This window comes from Podarcis filfolensis, assembly GCF_964270895.1.
Source record: "Podarcis filfolensis genome assembly, chromosome: 14".
NCBI classification, from domain to species: domain Eukaryota; kingdom Metazoa; phylum Chordata; class Lepidosauria; order Squamata; family Lacertidae; genus Podarcis; species Podarcis filfolensis.
The window spans coordinates 31,245,517-31,254,982 of NC_139616.1; positions in this window are offsets into that span (position 1 = coordinate 31,245,517).

A 9,466-nucleotide genomic window follows, 5' to 3' on the forward strand; every position below is an offset into this window, starting at 1 on the left:
GTTGGATGTTCAGGTTCCAAAGAACGTTCACAAACCGGAACACTCACTTCCGGGTTTCCGGCGTTCAGGAGCCAAAACATTCGACTCGCAAAGAGTTCAGGATCCAAGGTATGACTGTACTGTGTCCAGTTCTGGGCACAATTTAAGAAGCAGGCTTAGAGCTAGGGTTGGTAAGCAATACAAACAGGGGCAGCAACCCAACCCCTAGCAGAGTGCATGTCATAGAGGACGGTCGCCTTCTCATTATTATCTCTATTGAGATAGGGAAAAACTAGTGCCACAGAATTCCAGCTGCCTTTTGCAAAACACAAGAAGCTGCTAACACTCCTTTATCTCTGTGTTGACTTGCCCTGTTGGCGTGACTTTGGGTGGACCTACACACAGCTGTGTTCTGTTGGTGATCAGCCTACAGTCCATTGTCTTGCAAGTCCTGTTCTTCTTATCTTTATGACTGGAATACCCAGTATAAGTAAGAGCAGAAGTCTAGCTGTAGCTTAGTGGTAGAACATTTCCTTTGTGTGCAAAAGGTCCCAGGTTCAATCCTTGACATCTCCAGGTAAGGCTGGGAAAGACCACTTTGTAATCCTGCAAAGCTGCTGGAATTCTGATGTGGCTGCACCAAGGGTCTCATTTGGTATGAGACAGCTTCCCATGTTCTCTATAAGAGCTATAAAGAAGAGACGCAACCCCTTGCAGATCTGTCCTGGTGTTTACACCTAATTTAACCTATCTTTCTATGTGCAAGGTAAAGGTAAAGGTACCCCTGCCCGTACGGGCCAGTCTTGACAGACTCTAGGGTTGTGCGCTCATCTCACTCTAGAGGCTGGGAGCCAGCGCTGTCCGCAGACACTTCCGTGTCACATGGCCAGCGTGACAAGCTGCATCTGGCGAGCCAGTGCAGCACACGGAACGCCGTTTACCTTCCCACTAGCAAGCGGTCCCTATTTATCTACTTGCACCCGGGGGTGCTTTCGAACTGCTAGGTTGGCAGGCGCTGGGACCAAGCGACGGGAGCGCACCCCGCCGCGGGGATTCGAACCGCCGACCTTTCGATCGGCAAGTCCTAGGCACTGAGGCTTTTACCCACAGTGCCACCCGCGTCCCCCCTTTCTATGTGCAAAGTCACAGCCAAAGTTTAGGAAGCTTGCTAGAATGCATAGTAGATTACAGCAGATTCCTAATATACAAGGCTAGATTAGTCTTCCCCAACTGGGTGCCCTCCAGATGCTGTTAGACTCCAAGAGCTTGTGTGAAGGGCCAGGGCAGTGTGGTGGCTAGGACCTGAGAGAGACCAGGGTTCAAGTCCTCACTTGGCCGTGAAGCTCGCTGGGTGACGTTGAACCAGTCCCTGCCTCATCCCACTCTCTTGCTTCCACTTCTGCTTCTGAGTCTGGACTGCTGTCTGCCACAGACTCTTCCTGCTCACTCAGCCCTGTTACCTCTGTTTCCAACACCTCCTTCTCCCAGTCTTCTCCCCCTTCTCCTTCTGACTGGTCATCATCATCCCACCACCAATCCCCAGGCTTTGAACCTTCTCCTCCTGAGAGTTCCCGAGCTGGTTCCTACCACCATTCCTCTGCTTCCAGCCATCCAGAGGTTGTTAGACTGCAACTCCCAGCAGACAGTGAATGGGAGTTGTAGTCCAATACATTTCTAGGACATCAGGTTGGCTGCCCCATAGTTTGAAGGTACACAGGAACTGATCTGTGGTGTAATTCAGAAAGTCAAGAGAGAAAGAAAGCCTGACAACCCTTTACTGAGGAAACTGAACAAAACACAAGAAGGAGAAAGGAACAGAGAGGGTTTATCTTTCTGACAGTCAGGCCTTGTACACAGCAGGGAGACATTCAAACAAACATACAAAGGGGGGAAAAAACTCTCTTAGAACTACACTGCTGAGAGACTTACTGATAACGGAATTAAATCTTAAGTTGCAAACTGAATGATCCCTGCTGTTGGGGCTTCCAACATTCCATGTGAGCAGTGTGAATAAAGGATTGTGTGAGGGACAGCAAAGGGGAATGAGCATAGTCAATATATTACACACAGACGCAGAATCAGGCAAACACCTCTGGCAATTTATGTGGGACTCCACCCAGATAGATTAATTGCTTTGCTACTCGTCAATGGCACAAGCACATAAATTAAACTAAAGGAGAGGAGTTGTCCCTCTGCGGCTTTGCCTCATACGGAGATATCTTGAGTAAGTGCTCATACTCTCCCACACACCCCAACACAATACAACAGGGGTGGGGAATCTTTTTCAGTCTGAGGGCCACATTCCCTTTGTGGGGAAACCTCCAGGGGCTGTATGCCGTCGGTGGGCAAGGCCAGAGACAAGAGTGGGCAGTGCAATAAACGTGGTTCTTACCTGTGTGCAGCAGCTGCTCACACACCTGTCCACACAAACCTGCACACATTGTGCACCTTTCAGCCAGGCAAAAGAGCTCAAGGAAGGTGTGAAGCAGGGCGGTGAGGGGTCAGAACCTTGGGAGAGCCTGGACAAGGAGAGACCTGGGAAAACAACAACCAGAACAGCAACAGCAACTTCAATGCCCCCTAATAATCCACATCTGGTTTACCACAAAGGCCAGTTGTCTGAGGTGATTTGTATGCATCGTTCATTTAAATCAGGGGTCAGCAAACTTTTTCAGCAGGGGGCCGGTCCACTGTCCCTCAGACCTTGAGGAGGGTCAGACTATATTTTGAAAAATAATAATGAATGAATTCCTATGTCCCACAAATAACCCAGAGATGCATTTTAAATAAAGTCACACATTCTACTCATGTAAAAACACCAGGCAGGCCCCACAAATAACCCAGAGATGCATTTTGAATAAAAGGACATATTCTACTCATGTAAAAACACACCGGTTCCCAGATTGTCCGCAGGCCAGGTTAAGAAGGCGATTGGGCCATATCCGGCCCCCGGGCCTTAGTTTGCCTACCCATCAGTGCCTGAATCAGCTAAACTGCCCAATGTTTATGAAGAGGTATCAGTCCTACTTGTTTGCTTATGGTTGGCATCTGCTCTGAGGGGAAAAAGGGGGGAGGGGACACTGAAATAATCCTGATGACAAAGATTTCCATCTCAGGCAGTGACTCGGTCTGGATTGTCAAGTCCCAAAATGGAGATGCTGGCCTGGAGCATACCTGCGTAGCAGGTTCATCCCAAGTGCCATGACTCAGATCTGTTTGGGAAAGCTGCGAGTCACAAGATCCTTATTCACTCCCGAGCAACATGACTGGTTACCTGGTGCTTCAGAGAAGTGCTCTGCCCCAAAGAGCCTGCTGGTCGACTTTTCCACAACGTGGTGGAAATGTGGGCAGGAAGGGAGAGGTGTGAATACCAATTAGCACCCATTTACCTTCTGGACAGTTACTGAGGTCGGATGATGACCCTGATTAGTTCCTGGAATGGCTCTGGCTATCCTCTCTCCACTTCCAGGAGGTGGATCCGAGGGAGGATCCCGTCAGAGACTGAAGCTCTTTCCCAATAAATGTTGAGAGGATGTCTAAGAGTGTTTTGGAGCAAGGCCAGAAAAAATGAGCATCATTTTTCTGGGCACGGTACCAATACAATGGCCGTGTGCAGGTTTGCTTTGTTGCTTTGATCTGAAGAACAGGCACCATTCTAGGTGTCATGTAATACTCATTCTGCATTTGTAAGGAATCAATCTTTCAGGGCGTCACCAGAACCTACATTTGGGAACTCCTACCTGTTGACACCAGACAGGTGCCTTCGCTGTTCCTTTTCTGCCACCTGCTTAAAACATTTAGGCAAGCCTGTCCAGACATGTGGAATGTGTTTTAACCTCTTTTTAGCTTACTGTAGATTTTAATTCTCTTTTGAATGATTTTAAATACTTGTTTTAGCTGACTTTTACTGATAATTGTAATGTTGCTGCTCTTTTTGTAAACCACTTAGAAGTTTTCTTACAATCTAGCAGGATATAAATTCTGTTGGGGGAAATAAAATAAATGCAGCCTACTTCTCACTCAGGACTGGCCCTACTAATAGACAGAGTGAGGCAGCTGCCTCAGGAGGCAAGTGCCCCACAGTGGTTGTAGTGATCTTACCCCATATTGCCTTGAGGAGTCGATGGAAACATGGCTGGAAGGTGTGACCCTGCCTGCCCGCACCCCCCAATTTGTGAATGCTTGAGCATGTTAGTAGCTTCAAGAACACTGTCCAACCATCTCGTCCTTTGTCGTCCCCTTCTCCTTGTGCTCTCAACATCTTTCCCAACATCAGGGTCTTTTCCAGAGAGTCTTCTCTTCTCATGAGGAGGCCAAAGTATGGAAGCCTCAGCTTCAGGATCTGTCCTTCCAGTGAGCACTCAGGGCTGATTTCCTTAAGAATGCAGTCTATGGGACTTTCAAGAGTCTCCTCCAGCACCATAATTCAAAAGCATCAATTCTTCGGCGATCAGCCTTCTTTATGGTCCAGCTCTCACTTCCATACATCACTACTGGGAAAACCATGGCTTTAACTATTCGGACCTTTGCTGGCAAGGTGATGTCTCTGCTTTTTAAGATGCTGTCTAGGTTTGTCATCGCTTTTCTCCCAAGAAGTAGGTGTCTTTTAATTTCGTGACTGCTGTTACCACCTGCAGTGATCATGGAGCCCAAGAAAGTAAAATCTCTCACTGTCTCCATTTCTTCCCCTTCTATTTGCCAGGAGGTGATGGACCCAGTGGCCATGATCTTCGTTTTTTTGATGTTGAGCTTCAGACCATATTTTGCGCTCTCCTCCTCCACCCTCATTAAGAGGTTCTTTAATTTGGGATCAGCCTACAAATAAAATCAGCAAAGCAGGTCATGTTTCTATGGGTCCATATGGGCTTGCGCAGAATTCCCAATCCTATATCAGTCTCCTAAAAAGTAATTATAATGATGGGGTTACACTATGCGGGAATACAGAGGATTTATTTTCATTTTATCTTATAGTGCAGCAGATCAATACAGCTAATGGTCTGGAAAGCAAGTTAACTAAACACGCACAAAATTGAGCCCTTCCAGACAGTCAGGTGAACATCTTATTTTCCTTCAAGCAATATAGTTGTAAGTTTTTTTAAAAACAAAAACAAAGCAAAAGCACAGCAATTTATTTTGTGGCTGGGGCAAGCAACCCAGCCAGATGGGTGGCTATAAATAATAAAATCATCATCATCATCAAATCATCATCATCAACATCATTATCATCAAATAAAACATTATCCCTTTTGATTGTTCTAAACTACATAGAAAGAAGGAAGCATTTCCTAGCATGGCATGGATAAGGTAGTTATTGGCTTGTTAATCAGTCTTGTAGAGGCCACCTCTGGTGATTCATGGGAAAGCACTCTGCACGTATTCAGAGGCCACCTTTTTACCTTGGCACTGGGAACTGGTTTGATTGCATTTCCCCATTTCAGTGGAACCGCTCTTAATTTAGGTTGTGCTACACACTTCGCTGCCACCTGGAGGTTTGGTGAGGTATTATGTTGATTGTGTGTTTTCAGCTTGTTTTCACTGGAAGGGAAAACAACAGACGCCATCCAAGGCAGCCTCCCACGGAAAGAGTAAGCTCTAAACTCCACCACCACTGAAGTTCTAAGGAAATTCCAAAGTGTTCTGAGAAGGAGGCATAAGAAAAGGAAGGGCCTTCGGTAAGGAAAGGCACGTTTCGCAACAGACCAAGGACCACAGAGGAACAAGTCCGTGGCGCAGGGCACAGGAGCTGTCTGCCTGGAAAATAAAGACCATTAAGTCCAGGGATTAAAATAACCTGCCACATGTGAAGCTGTGTGTCTGTATATGGGTGAGGCCGGTTCGGTCTGAGCCTTTCCACCCCAGCCTCTGAGATACCTTGGCCTGGCCTTCATTCAAAATGATCCACAGCTTGTGACCATTATCTGTTGTCCACCAACCTGTTGCTTGGGGATGAGGGCTTTGTCAGCAAAACTAGCACAATGGGGGCACTGCAACGAATGGGCGAGATTTATCCCCGCTCGTAGCTTCTGCCGGTGTGTGGTGAAAGCAGAGCGGTTCTTGAATTTTGCTGACTGTCAGTTTCAGGAGGGGTTAAAAGGCCCTCATTCTCCCTGCCCTGTGTCATGAGGGGAGATTTTATTCATACTTGCTCTTTCATCTGCAGATTTTGTAAACTGCGTCTCAGGGCCGGCCCAATACATTTTGGCACCTGAGGCAAACCACAAAATGGTGTCTCTCGCCCCCCCCCCCCACTCCAAAGGAGGGAGTGAAGATCTACAACCCCAACAAATGGGGAATAAAGATCTACATTGGGATCTGCTGCCCAAGGCTTTTTTTTCTTCATCTGGAACTCGCTGGAACTCAGTTCTGGCACCTCTCAGGCAGGTGCCATTGCCATTATAAGAGACGAGGGAGGAGTTTGTGGTGAGTTCCGGCACTTCTTTTCCTAGAAAAATAGCAGTGCTGTAGATCACCTCACCTTGTCTCATGGATGGGATGGCCCAAAGTGGTGTATCATAAGATAATATGCAAATGATTAAATGATCAGTAAAGCTAAAAGGATCATGACACCCCATAGAAATTGTGTCTTAGTTTAATTGTGATGTCCAAAGCATATTGGACTGGTAGTTTCTAAATCTGAAAGCACAAACACAGGCTTAAGCTGTGTAAGCCAAGCGAAATCTGACATATTTAGGCTTAGAGAGCAGTGGGATGCAAACTTTCTGCAAGGAGGGAGGGAGCACTTTTGCTGCAAGGCAGCCTGTCTCCCATAATCAAGAATGTGTGATTAAGCATTGCCAGAAGCCATTAAGACATGAAGCTGAGCAATTTGCGTTTGGATCCTGTGAATGACAGGCGGGCATTGACTCAGAAGCTTCAGCTAGGCAGGGGAGTTGTTACTAGGGATCTATAAATCTACAAATGTAGCTTTCTCTCAGTTTTTCAGTTTCTTCTGTCTTCAGTTCTACACATTTCCACATCAGTTTGCTAAACATTTTTTTTAAGAACTCCTGAAAATTCACCAGCAGTTTAATGGAACTCATCACACACATTTTTATATGCATTTTTGCATAATATATACATTTTTGCAACATACTGCATTTGTTAAACTTATATTTACTCACATATGGAATTATAGGCACATTTTACCCTAATGTAGGCATTTTGTATACATTACCTAGAGAACCCCACTGCACAATATCAAATTTTGAAGGAGGGCTGCATTTTGGTTTTGTTTATTTTTTCAGAAAGTGTGGCTTAGGTAAATTTGCCTTTAACTGCAATGAGACTCAGAGCGGCTAAGTCTTGAGGCACAGGGCCTTGAAACGGTGGGATAACCAGTCTCATATAACCAACATGCTTAAGCCTAATTATTGCGTGAAGGGGTTAATACCATAGATCAGTGGTTTTCAACCAGTGTGCCGTGGCACCCTGGGGTAAATTGAGGAACATTCAGGGGTGCCCTCCCTCTTTTGTTAACTTGCAGCCCATTATCTTCCTGCATATATACATATCTCCCCAGGGGCAGAATAGGGAATTTCCCACTATCAGTGTGTCCTGTAATGGAACCCCAGTGTAATGCTGTAGAAAGAATATGGTTGGCCAAGGGAGACATGGACTCAGAAAGGTTGAAAACTGCTTCCCCTCACCTTGGAAAGAACTAAAACTCGTGATTATTGTTAAACTCCCACCCCTGTCCATCTGAGCAGCTCAGCATGTGAAGAGGTTTGAGTTGGTTGCTCCAGCTCAGACCACATGGCTCTCACAAGCCACTCTTGAGTGCCTACAAGAGTGGCAAGCATAGTTCTCCCCCACCCCCATTCCCATTTAATCCCCACAACAACACTGTGAGGTAGGATAAGCTCAGAGTGAGTGACAGGACCAAGGCTACCCAGTGAGCTACATAGCTGAGTGGGGATTTGAAACATGGTCTCCTAGGTCCTAACACACGCTTTTCCCCTCGGCCACACTTTCAGAATAAAAATTTGCTCGCGCCACACCAAATATTTTTTATTGATAAGAAATACATAGGAAAACAAAAAGAAACGACTCCTATCAGTGCTTGGTTTTGAATAGATACCTATCCACATTCTGCAAAGAAAAACAATATTTGGATACTATACTGTACTGAAATATTTTCTCTGAGTGTCCTTGAATCTTCCTGCCACACTTGCCATCTTTTCATGCCACACCAGTGTGGAGTGTTGCATCCTTTGAGAGCCACTGCTCTAACTGCTACATCTTCCGCTGCCTCACTTCAAAAGGTGTTTCCTGCAACACTCTGCCTAAAACCCCTCTGAACATTTCATCCTATTTTTTGTTGTTGAACAGAAGCAACACTAATTTCACGCGACCTTCTTTTTCTGCCCTGCAGACAAAAGGCACTGTGTAGCACCACAGCTCAGGACAACGCTGTGTTCTGGCTCTTTCGAAAATAAAGGGCTTCTTTGTTTGGCTGGCCAGGCTTGGTGCAGGCTTTGAGTGAGCCTGGGCTTCTCCTGAAAATGGGTTCAGGGGAGGAAAAAGCCCCCTTCACAATTCCAGGCCCAGATTTCCAAAACAGCTTATTGGAACGAAAATTCCTTCAACATGGAGGTGTACAAACAAACTAAATATATAAATACAAAATGCAAGGGGAAAACATTCCACTGCCTAATATGTTAGATAATACAGTGGTACCTCAGGTTAAGAACTTAATTTGTTCTGGAGGTCTGTTCTTAACCTGAAACTGTTCTTAACCTGAGGTACCACTTTAGCTAATGGGGCCTCCTGCTGCCGCTGCGCGATTTCTGTTCTCATCCTGAAGCAAAGTTCTTAACCCGAGGTACTATTTCTGGGTTAGCGGAGTCTGTAACCTGAAGCGTTTGTAACCTGAAGCGTCTGTAACCCGAGGTACCACTGTACATGTCATGAGAAATCTGTGTTCAGTGACCACATCTTCACCAAGTGTAGTACTGCTGCTCAAAAGATGTTTACTATTATTATTAAATCTTGTTCTTCCTCCCCAAGGAGCCTAGGGTAAATAGATACATGATTTAAAAACAAACCAGAAGCAGTTGAAACATTCCAAAAAATAAACAAATTACAATTAAAAACAGCTAGTTCCAAACATCAATTTGCAGAAAACCCAGTCGATGTTTGCTCTGATTCAGCTGTAAAGATTGGGTTTCCTCAAAGCGAAGCATCAAGTCTGGTTGAGCCCAAAGTGCTTTTTTTTTAATTAACAAGCATTCTTCATACTGCTTTTCGTTGCACAAGTGAGTCACTCCTGACACCAATAAAGCATTAGTTGGGGCCCATGAGGTAGACTGAGGCAGCTGCCTCAGGCAGCAGAAGTCCAAGGAGCAGTGACTCTGTGGAGAAGCCGTACCAGCTGCAGCAGCGGTGTCTTCTGGTGAGATCTTGCGAGATCTCACCAAAATCTCACGAGACCTTGCAGAGCACACAAAATAATGTGCAGCACACAAGATCTCACCAGAACCCACCGTTG